This window comes from Pistacia vera, unplaced genomic scaffold (genome assembly GCF_008641045.1).
Source record: "Pistacia vera cultivar Batoury unplaced genomic scaffold, PisVer_v2 Contig577, whole genome shotgun sequence".
Taxonomy (NCBI): Eukaryota; Viridiplantae; Streptophyta; class Magnoliopsida; order Sapindales; family Anacardiaceae; genus Pistacia; species Pistacia vera.
In genome coordinates, this window is record NW_022196420.1 from 387,288 (window position 1) to 398,725 (window position 11,438).

The 11,438-nt window shown below is 36.1% G+C and overlaps 1 pseudogene; it reads left to right on the forward strand.

Moving 5' to 3' along the window:
- The first annotated feature begins 8,594 nt into the window (after positions 1-8,594).
- LOC116109262 lies at positions 8,595-11,003 on the forward strand (annotated as a pseudogene).
- The last annotated feature ends 435 nt before the right edge of the window (positions 11,004-11,438 follow it).

Consider the following 11,438-nt stretch of genomic DNA (forward strand, 5'->3'; position numbering starts at 1 on the left):
CCTCACAACTCTCATTCTCTCTACTCCAATTCTCAAACTCTCTTCAATTACATCTATTACTCAATTTATTATTTATATTTATTCATTATTCAATTTCATCCATTTTAGTTATTTATTATTTTATTATAATGGATTTTCCAAATTATGGATCCGAAGGATCATCATCACCATACGATTCTAATGAGTATTATGTTCCAATTCCACCATCCACCCAAGAAATGGAAGGGTTCGATCCATTTTCACCATGTCCAAACTCAGCAATTCCAAATCTAGACACGGCCGGGACTGTGTCCAGCCATACACAGGTGAGCTACAACACCACTGCAAGACTGACGAAGAGACCCATTTCTGAGGTATGGCAATTTTTCACTAAATCAAAACGGCCAAAGCCAAATGGGTTGGGGGAAGAGACGTGCAGGGTATGTAATTTTTGTCAGACCACGATCGACGCTGAGAACAAGACTTCTACAATGAGGCGACACTTGGAGAAGAAGCACCCCCTAATTAATGCAGCATGGTTCAAGCGAAACTGGTAAGCAAATACAAACTCAACTTAATTCAATCCACAATCCTCAACTCTCTCAACATGACAATACAATTCACTCACTGCACGAGAGGAAGTAGCAAAATACATAGTTGCTATGAACTCTCCCATTTTTTTATCTGAAAAAGTATTTTTTTTTTTTTTATATGGCTAGAAAGGTTTTTTGTCCACAATATCAGTCTATTAGTAGAGGTACAACTAGAAGCGAAATAAGAAAACTTCATAATAAAATAAGTAATAAACTTAAAAAAGAATTTGAACATTTTGTTAGTAAATGGTCCCGTATACGCAGCGGAAACAAAAATTAATATAACAGGATCGTTTACATGAGCCAAGATCAAGGGTATAATTTTACAATTCATATTAAAGCAAGAATCTGCAGAAATTAATAATCTGTGTTTAGAAACCATACGCATGTTTGGAGGCTCCACCACGATTGTCTTTGAACGTTTTGCTACCGATCCAAATGTAGGATCGAACCCACGTAGTCCACACGAAGACAATCTCAAAAGAACCAAAGAGGTATTTGCTAGATCTTCTTTGGCTTCAAGATTAAGAAGAAAATAAATCAAATTGAATTGATTTAGGCCAAAGAAAGGTTTCTGGCGTGGGAGTGTCAAATGGGGGCTGTGTGTTTTTGTTTTTCAAAGAAAAATCTCCTTCATTTAATTAACACACTTTTCTTTTTATAGTAAAAACAATTTGCCCTAATCCCATACGGAATAGGCTTGGGCTTCAACCCAAACGCCCCATGTTGCCAAACACTCCCAATTTGATTTATTTTATTTTCCATCATTATCTCAATTAAAATCAATTAATATATATTTAAATACATATTAACATTTAACAATAATGATAATATATTTAAATATGTGCGAACACACTTTTAAACGTAATTTCACTTATTTAATTTTTCTAACAAATTAAATAAAGGCTACGACCTCAGCAAATTTAATTGCACTGTGAAATTACCAAAATACCCTTTCGCCTTAAAAGATGAAAACGCCCTTCTTTCTTCTTGCATCTTAAATTGTCTTCTATGTGTGTGACCCTTAGGCTCCTCATCATATCGGCAGTGTATAGTATTGCGATTAACACCAATTAATCGTCTCACTAATACACAGACCAAGATTGGCCCCTAGCAAGGCATCATGGCCACCCGATAGATTCGGATTCAGCAAAGTAGCTACCTGTCAACGATATGGTTACCGTGCAATTCGATCCTTTCATCATACGTTATCTCGACGAGACGAAGGCATAGAAATAGTGTCAACCTTCGGTTACTCTCGATATTATTTATTCAGTTTCTGGACCAATGACCCGTATTATAAACTGGATAGAGCAACAACTCAATCCCACTGTGGCCACAGTTTTAGTGTCATTGCCATATACTGAATTGCGCCGTGAGATAACTTTCTCCCGTACCCGGGAGTGATAAATCCTCTGTCAATCCACCATAGTCTTGATACACTCCTTGATGCAGCCAATCACCACCGTATTGACAGCTCTGAAAAGAACTGCGTTAGGCTAGTGTCAAACTACACCAATCGGTGCACAAGGCGCTCCGGTGATCTCAAGTCTAAGGATCACATGCACCACCATTCGTTAGAGGATTTGTTCCATAGACACTGGGGTTACCATCCATATGGAATCCTCTGGTGGGTCAGTCCAGTGAACTTGCTGTGGTGTAATCGCCTACAACAAACACCCATGTGTTGCACCAGGTTGTCACCAAACAACCTTGACAAGTGAGATCAGTCACTGCCTTTCGACAGGGTCGTTCAACACTATGATAGCCTTACCGTGTTATCTGTGCCCTTAGTTCAGAATAATACTGGGGCTACGGACGTTTCTAGAATGGCCACCATATGTGCTCATAGGGTTCTCACTATTAAGATTTGAAACACTTGATACCCTCGTCACGGTTCTACCATTCTAAGGACATATATCAATACATATTGCAATAATAATGATTTACGCGATATAGTATAAAATGCCTCTTATTGATTAATGAACATTATTACAAAGAGTCAATTCTACAATAATTGATTGGCTCTAGGGCATCTATTCTAACACATTTTCAAAATATATCTATTGCACTTACTTTGACTAGACCTGGCAAAACGGGTGGGTCGGGTGGGTACAGACCAAAAAGAATTGGTTCTATATGGGTCCAAAATATTAGACTTGTACCCTACCCAATACGAGTACAAGTCGACCCGCGGGTAGCCATATTTTCTCTCTCCAATTTTCAATTTTTGTAGTTACACCCCTACGATCAAATACTTCATATTCAATTCAATTCACCATAAAAGTTCACAACCAAATCAATTTCTCATCAATTTAAAACCAACAAGTATATAGAAAACAAATACATAAAGTCATAAACACTAAAACACAAATACAAAGTTACAAACACAATATTCCAATTACAAAAACATAATATAAATATAACTTGGCATTGTTTCAACTAAAAATATTCTTGGCTAGCTCATGTTGAATGTTGATTTCATGAACATGATGGACTGAGGGCGGTGTGAGTGGAGTCTCTTGATTCCACAATCCTCACATTAGTTAATGGCACATGAAGCTCGTGATCCATCTCATCATCATCTACAATTAACAACTATAAATGTTAGTAAATGAAAATAACAAAACATATGAAATATTTAGTTAACATGTTGACACATTTAACATTAATTGCCCTACATCCTTGTTAACATGTTTAACACAATCTCCCATATGACGCTTCAAATTTTTAGTCCCATGAGAGCCACTATCATATGCATAGGATTTGTTGCAACTCAAACACCTTGCCCTCTCATTCCCATTCTCATCAAAGTATATATCAAAGTAATTCTAAACATCTGAAGTTTTACGTTTACTTCTAGGAATAGGAGCAATACTACTAGTATGGGTAGGAGGTTTCATTACCTTAGAAGCATCATCGTTTTCTCTCACATTAACCATATCGATAGACTGAGACTCCTCCATGTCAATGCTTGAGAGTTGAGACTACCTGAACAAAGATGAGTTAGAAATTAATGAATATCATCAAATTGAAATCAATGAATATCATCAAAACATGAGAGCATAAATTTATAGTCAAAATCACAAATATTTTTCGAAGGGTAGTTAATATTTGTCATCAAAAATAAAAAGGCAACAAGCATTCTTGTGGCTTTGATAATTTTCCCCTGTTAGTTAATTATCATGGGCAGTATTCACACATTTAATTGTTCTTTTTACTCTAAAAAGGCAACAAGCATCGTTAGTAATTTATCATGGGTAGTATTCACACATTTAATAGTTCTTGTTACTCTAAAAAGGCAACAAGCATTCTTGAACGCTTTGGTATAAAACTCTAAAATGTTCTTTTTACTTAACAATATTTTCCTTAGCTGTTAATAACCCCACATCTCAAATATACATTTAAAGCTTAAGATTCCAACACAAGTCAAATGAGAAAGGAAACAGTGAGATATAAACCTGCGCACAATTGAGTTGATGTTTTGAGTTCAAAATAGCATAAAAATTGAAGAGAAACAGGAAGAAGATATGTATGACTTGCACACACTCTTTCATTGTAACTTGACAGAAACTAAAACAAAATAAAAATAAAAGAGTGTGTGTCCTACATATCTTCCCGGGGTGGGTTGTTGAGTTTGTTGTAAATTCATTTGCAGTTCCAGGTATGGGCAATTAACAATTTATCAAGTAGGTGGTGCATGGTGGACAGGGCAAGGTGAAAATGGCGAACAAAACATTTCAACACTTCTCAATCTCAACATTTCAACATTTCTCCCAACCAACACAACAAGTCAACTTCTCAATATTTCAAACCACAAACAAAATCTCAACATTTCATAACTTCTCAATATGCATTCCTTTTAAACCAAAAAATGAAAAACACACCTGTTGGTTGTTGCTACGTTGCAGATAGTGGAAGCTGCCGGTGGAGTCACGTGGTGGTCACACGCTTGTTGCTGGGTGTCACACGCTAGCCGTTGGGTGTTGGCCACTTGGAGTTGGGAGTGAGTCGAGTGACAGAGATGAGAGATCATAGCAACGACGCTTGGAGTAAGGACTAGGGAGTGATAGAGATGACTGATGAGAGAGCGGCAGCTGTCTCCGGCGTGCGTTTGGTGTATGGTACGACAGCGATATTGGGGTGTGGTGGTGTGAGTTGTGTTGTGCGGCGGCTCTTTGAGTGAGATGAGAGAGTTGAGTTTTTGAGTTTTTTCTTTTTTCTTTTTGAAACCCTATATCTATTTTTAATTTTACTTTTATTTTTCAAAATAAAATAATTTTCTTTTTAAATTTTTTTTTTTTTTTTTTTTTTTTTTTTTTTTTTTTTTTTTTTGTTTTTTTTTTTGCAAAATACGAGTACAAGTAGAATGTAAACGGGTTGTAAAACCCCTACCCATACCCGTTTTCAAAACGAGTACCCGCAGGTATCGACCCGTTTTGCCAGGTCTACTTCCGACATATGGGCTGCTAAATCAAAAACAAATTTTTTGAGTGTTACAATACATTACCCAGATTATAGTTGGGGTTTACAACAAAAATTGATAGGTTTTAAACCATTATATGCTAAACATAGTGCTGACACTATTTATATTACATTTATTGAAGTTTTGCAAGATTATTTATTAACTAAGAGAGTTGTGGCGCTAATGCTTGATAATGCAGCTGCTAACACTGCGACAATTTCTTTATTCCAAAAGAAATTGGATCCGTTTGGTGATGACAAATTTTTTCACTAGAGATGTGCTTGCCACATCATCAATTTGATTATTAAAGCAGGTTTAAAAGTTATACATGCGAGGATTGATAAGGTGCGCGTGGCTATCGGATTCATTGTCGGTAGCAATACAAGATGGAATGAGTATGTCAAATATTGTCGCCAAGAGGAACAGTTGGTTAAACCAAAGAAGCTATCTTGCGACATGCCTATCCGTTGGAACTCCACATACTTAATGTTACAAAAAGTTATGCCAACCGCAAGACAAATTATAGATTTCATCAATCAGAAGAACTATCCGGACGAAGTCGTCAACGATTCCGATTGGACGGTTTGTAGTATTTTTTTATACATTTCTTAAAGTTTTCTACTATTCAACTAATACATTAAGTGGTATTTATTATCCTACTACTAATGTAGTGTTAGATATTTTACTTCAAATTTGTAAAACTTTTGCTGGACATAAATATAATATGAAATTACGTTCAATTGTTTTAGATATGGAAGCAAAATATGGGAATATTGGTTAGATATTTCATTCTTATATGGATTAGGTCTTATTATAGATCATAGGTTAGATTAAACGCATTTAATTGTATAGTTATTGAGATAGGCCGATATTTAGAATATGACTATAGTTCTTATTTGATAGAATTTAACAGAATTGGAAAGTCTTTTTTCTTTCTATCAGAATAGGTACAGTGGAACGCCCATCAGAGACGACCAACAGGAAACTGATGAAGACATTCATCAACAAGGATCAAGCATCTAGATGTATATAGAACTTAGTACCGGTGGTGGTGGATGTAGCAGTTCTAGCATGTATAAACATGGACGAAATGAGCTACAACGGTATCTTCAAATGGACATGTCCTACATGACCAAGAAGGAGAAACCAAGATGGATGTGCTTCAGTGGTGAAACCAAAATGCAAGTCGATTACCCATTGTACCCCAAACGGCACGTGACATTTTATGTGTGCCAATTTCTACAATTGCATCCGAGTTAGCATTCTCAATTAGTGGCCACATTATTGAAGACAGAAGATGCTCTTTAACCAATGAGACGATTGAAGGAAGTCATTACATGTTTACGAGATTGGATTCGTGGAGACAGAAGACTACAGTACCACCTTGAAGATCCCGAACTACTCGACCTCTTCAAAAACACAAATTTCAACGATGTAAATTAATAATTAAATAAAAACAAATTTATTTAATTGTTTAAGTTTAAGTTAAATTTGCACATTGCGAACATTATGCTAAAATTAAATTATCTCTTTAAATTAAAACCATATAAATTTATAATCATCCATTTATATTTATTTAATTGTTTAAGTTCAAATTAAATTTTCACATTGCGAAGCTAAAATTAAATTATCTCTTTAAATTAAAACCATTCATTTATATTTATTTACTAATTAATTAAAAATTTACAAATCACCCCCTAATAAATTACAAAAACCCCCTTACATAAATATCTATTTAGCCAAAATATATAAAAAATTAGGGGGCTAAATTAAAATTTTTTTAAGCCTATAGGATCGGTCCTAAACAAGCCAAGATGGGTCTAGTACCAGTCCGGGCCCTCACAAAAGTGATGGGCTAAGGACTGGTCCCAACATTAGGGACCGGGTCCAGATTGGGGCCGGTCCTAGCTGGGCTCGAGCTTGGGACCATCAGGCCCAACTTTTGCCCACCTCTAGTCTTAGTATATGCCAATTTAAGATTCCTTGTTAGTACTACTATATATTCTTCTTCCCTTTTTGGCGAGCATGTAAATCAGTTGAGAGGTACCTTCTGAAAGCTTTAAAACTTACCGAGTTATTAAAACTTAAGCGGAATGGGTTCACATGTTCATGTTGTGCTTTATGACTTGATTTAACCAATGATCAAAACAAATAAATCATCCATGACTGAAAGTAAAGAACATAATTCATTTTTACATGGTTTGGCAACTCACTTACATCCATGGGACCAACTCCAGAAAGAAGCAATCCACCATGTAAAACTTATGTGTTCAAATACAAAGCAAAAGATAAGCACAAGTTGCAAAACACTCCCTGTTTTTGTCAACACTTTAATCTTCTCTTCTTTGGTTGAACATCAAGCCACCATAGCTAGCTTCACTCCACAAGACCACCTGGTCACCCTTGAGCTCCTCTCAAGGTTCAATGCTGAAGATCAACTTCGGTTTCAGTAGCTTGAACTCCTCCAAGCAGCAACAATGGAACCATGTTCCAAAACAATCTCTAGCAAAGAAGAAGGATCAAGGTATTTTAAGCCTACTAAGCAAAATGGAAACCTAATCTAAAATAAATGAACCTCAACAAAATATTCAAAGAATTACAGAGGCATATTCAGGCTTCCTATAAGAGACAAAATAAAGAGATGAATATATGGAATTCATGCACCAAAAGTTGGGGGACAATAAAGCGGATGAAAAGGGATTTTGTTTTGCCTTTTTAGGAAAAGATTTTGGAGAAAATGACAAGGCAAAACAATTTTTCCAGCACACTATTTTATATAACGACATATGTACATGGACTACAAATAATATCTCGAAAGAGAATAAAATTAGTTCAATTGAAAACATAATGTAATACGTGTTGTGCAAAATATATGTCAGTTGTGTGTAACCACACAAACCCTACTATGCCCACATGACATAAATGAAAACAAAATTAATTGATTGTGATCACATCGACAAAGAGTTATCACATTGGAAATGAAACAAAAATGATTATGCAAGAATCAATATTAAGTGCTCACACCACCACAAGTGTTACCACACTAAAATCATAAGTTGACAAAATACTTACACCTTCATTAATTAAACGCCTTAATTAATTGAACTGATTAAGAATCAACTATTAAACTTGTGTAAATTGGCTCATTATCAACTTCTGTAGAAACTTCTGCAATAGAACAAATTGATTGGAGCAAAGGCGATGAAAGCTAGTCTTTATGTCAATAAAGTCAAAACATTTATGAGCCAGAAACAAAATACATGCACCACTGAAAATGAAATAATTTTGTACACTGTAGTTGGTATAAACAGATAAGGGTTGAATCACATTACTTAATTTCAAGTGGCCTTCTTCCATATGAATACTTGCAAATGAAGTACAACACAAAATCCAAAACATAGCTGTCAAGTTTATGGGCTACTTAATTTAAGTACAAGAAAAATTATCATATTCAATGTTAAGATTATATATTCCTCTTTAGTTATTATCAATAGAGACTTGATCCTCAGCTTGAACTACAACATCGAGCCAAACCAAAATTAGAACAATTAAGCAGAATGTCATCTTCATCTGCATTGTTCTCCTTCTTCTCATTATTATCACTCATTTTCGCCACTGTTAAAGCTTCTGTTCCTCCTTCAAACACATTTCAGTTTGTCAACGAAGGTGAATTTGGAGAATACTGTGGAAATCTCATATTTGTCAAACTTATGAATTGTTTGTGTGCACAAATGTTCTGCATGCACACTAATTGCCAAACTTGAGTCTTGGCTTATTTCGTTTAGAGTGTGTATGCACAACAGTTTGTGCTTTCACTCTCGGTTCAGATATTTGCAACCCAACACGAGTTGCATGGCTGATAAAGTTAAAAAGATAATGTTTATCTTTATCTCTCACTTTTTAGGACATTTTTTACATGTGTCATAACATCCTTAAGTGGTCCTAGGGAAGAAAGTGTTTTTCCCGATTTTCTTTGTGGTCCAAACCAAAACAAGGAAAGCTTTCCTTATTTGGACAAACATGCGTCAGTCCCTTGTTGGTTGACCTGACACTACATTGTTGAGCAAAAAATCCTTTATTATATAACACCTCTTTCTTACGTGTATGAATGAGAACCGTTTTGACATTTTGTTTTATTGTACTTTGATTTTCTTAGAGTATTCTTTCTCTTAAGGTTCATAGGTTCATTTCCATTTTGTGCCAAAACCTCACCATATCAAACACGTTATTGATGGCTCTTGGAACATGGTTCCTTTTCTGATGCTGGTGTGTAGCGTCGATGCTTGAAGCTTGGTGGTTCACAAGCTGTTCACGGGTGTGTTCCCGACGTGAAGAAGGTCCAAAGAGTTGTTACACGTTAAGGATTTAGAGTGTGGTGCTAAGTGTAAAGTTGACCATAGAGTTCTTTTTACTGTAACTTAGATCAGCTTCGAACTATATCTTGTAATGTGTTTTTAACTTAGTGGATTGCTTCGATCTAGACAAGGTCCCATGGATGTAGGCTAAAAGTGGATTTAGTCGAACCATGTATATGGCTGTGTTCTTTATTTTCCGCACTTGTGTTTGATGTGTTCAAATTGGAAATGTTTAATCTACATGATAAATATTTCGCTGCACTTAAAATGGGTAACCACACTCTCTAATGTGAGTTAAATCTCTAACTCTCTCCCCAACAATTACATTGTTGAGTATGATAGGAACTACAAAGTTCTAGATGTGTTCAACGCACCTTTCCAACTTTGCTTCTATAACACCACCCCAAATGCTTACACTCTTGCTCTATGCATGGCTTTAACTCGGTCAGAATCACTCTTCCGTTGGGTTTGGGAAGCCAACAGAGAAAAATCGGTTCGTGAAAATGCCACCCTCACGTTTGGAACTGATGGAAATCTTGTCTTGGCCGTTGTTGATGGCACCATGGCCTGGCAAACAAACACTGCCAACAAGGGCGTTGTTGGATTCAAGCTACTGTCAAATGGAAACATAGTGCTTCATGATTCAAAGGGCAATTTCATTTGGAAAAGTTTTGACCACCCAACTGACACTCTTTTGGTGGGTCAATCTCTTCGGGCTGGAAATGCAACCAAGCTCGTGAGTCAAGCATCTGCTAAAGAAAACGTAGATGGTCCTTATAGTTTTGTAATGGAGCTTTAAAGATTGGCTATGTATTATCAGATCAAAAACTCCCCATGCCCTGTCGTCTACTCCGCGCCAGAACTATGGAGTCGTCAAGGCTCTCTTGAGTATGTGAAATTCAATTCCGCCCCGAAGATTGATAACAGTTCTGCTTATGAACTAACTTTAGAGCTCTTAATTGGCCGCAATCTTATTTTGGGTAGGCCAAAATACAATGACACATGGTCAATTCTCTGGCTAGGAGTTAACAGAAATTTCAGGATTTGCACTTACAACGATAAGGTTGGCTAGGGAGCATGGGAGGAGACTTTCACTCTCTTTTCCAGGGACTCAATTTGGGAAAATGCGTGCCAATTGCCGGAGAGGTGCGGCAATTTTGGGGTGTGTGATGAGTATCAATGCGTTGCTCGCCCATCAGAGGAAAGCCTGCTGGGGTGGAGCCAGCAGTGTAAAGCTATGAAGTTAACATCTTGTAGGGTGAATAATTTTCATTATTATAAGGTTGAAGGAGTGGATCATTTCTTGAGCAAGTATAATTCAGGAATTGGACCAATCAAAGTAGATGAATGTGGGAAAAAAATGTACAAAAGATTGTAAGTGTTTGGGGTATTTTTACAACCATGAGACATCAAGATGCTGGATTGCTTATGAATTGAAGACTCTTAACTAAAGTCTCAAACTCAACACATTTTGGTTACATTAAGGTACCCAACAAGTAAATGCATTTGTGTTTTTCTTGTTTGTTGTAACTTGTGTTTCTGTAGGAAACGATTGGAGACTCATTATAATAAGGCAGCTGTGGAATTTGAGTCGCCACAGAAAGTTGTGTTTGTTAGTAGATAATTAATAAAAATAAAAGTGTTGGTTTATGAAAGCTTTCCCTTATAATGCTCTGCTCTTCATTTTTGTTCTTGCTTCAATTTCACAGACAAGGGTGATTGGTTAATATATATTCCCTTATTTTCCATTATAATTGACATAAATGTTTTTTTCTTTTAATTTATTTATTCATTTATTGATATTTAGGGTTTAGAGACTTAGGGTTGATGACGAGTTCGAATAAATTAAATTTCCCATATTTTATGCTTATTCCCTGGACCAAATATTAAGAAGGCCCACAGGGCACTCTGGGGCCATTTGGTTATCCATAGATTAAACGATTATTTCCCACTGAAGGTTTGTCTTAATGACAATTTCCCACCCAAAAAGTTTCAAAACACCAAATTACCACACACTTGTCAACTTCTGTTAGTAAATTCTGTCAA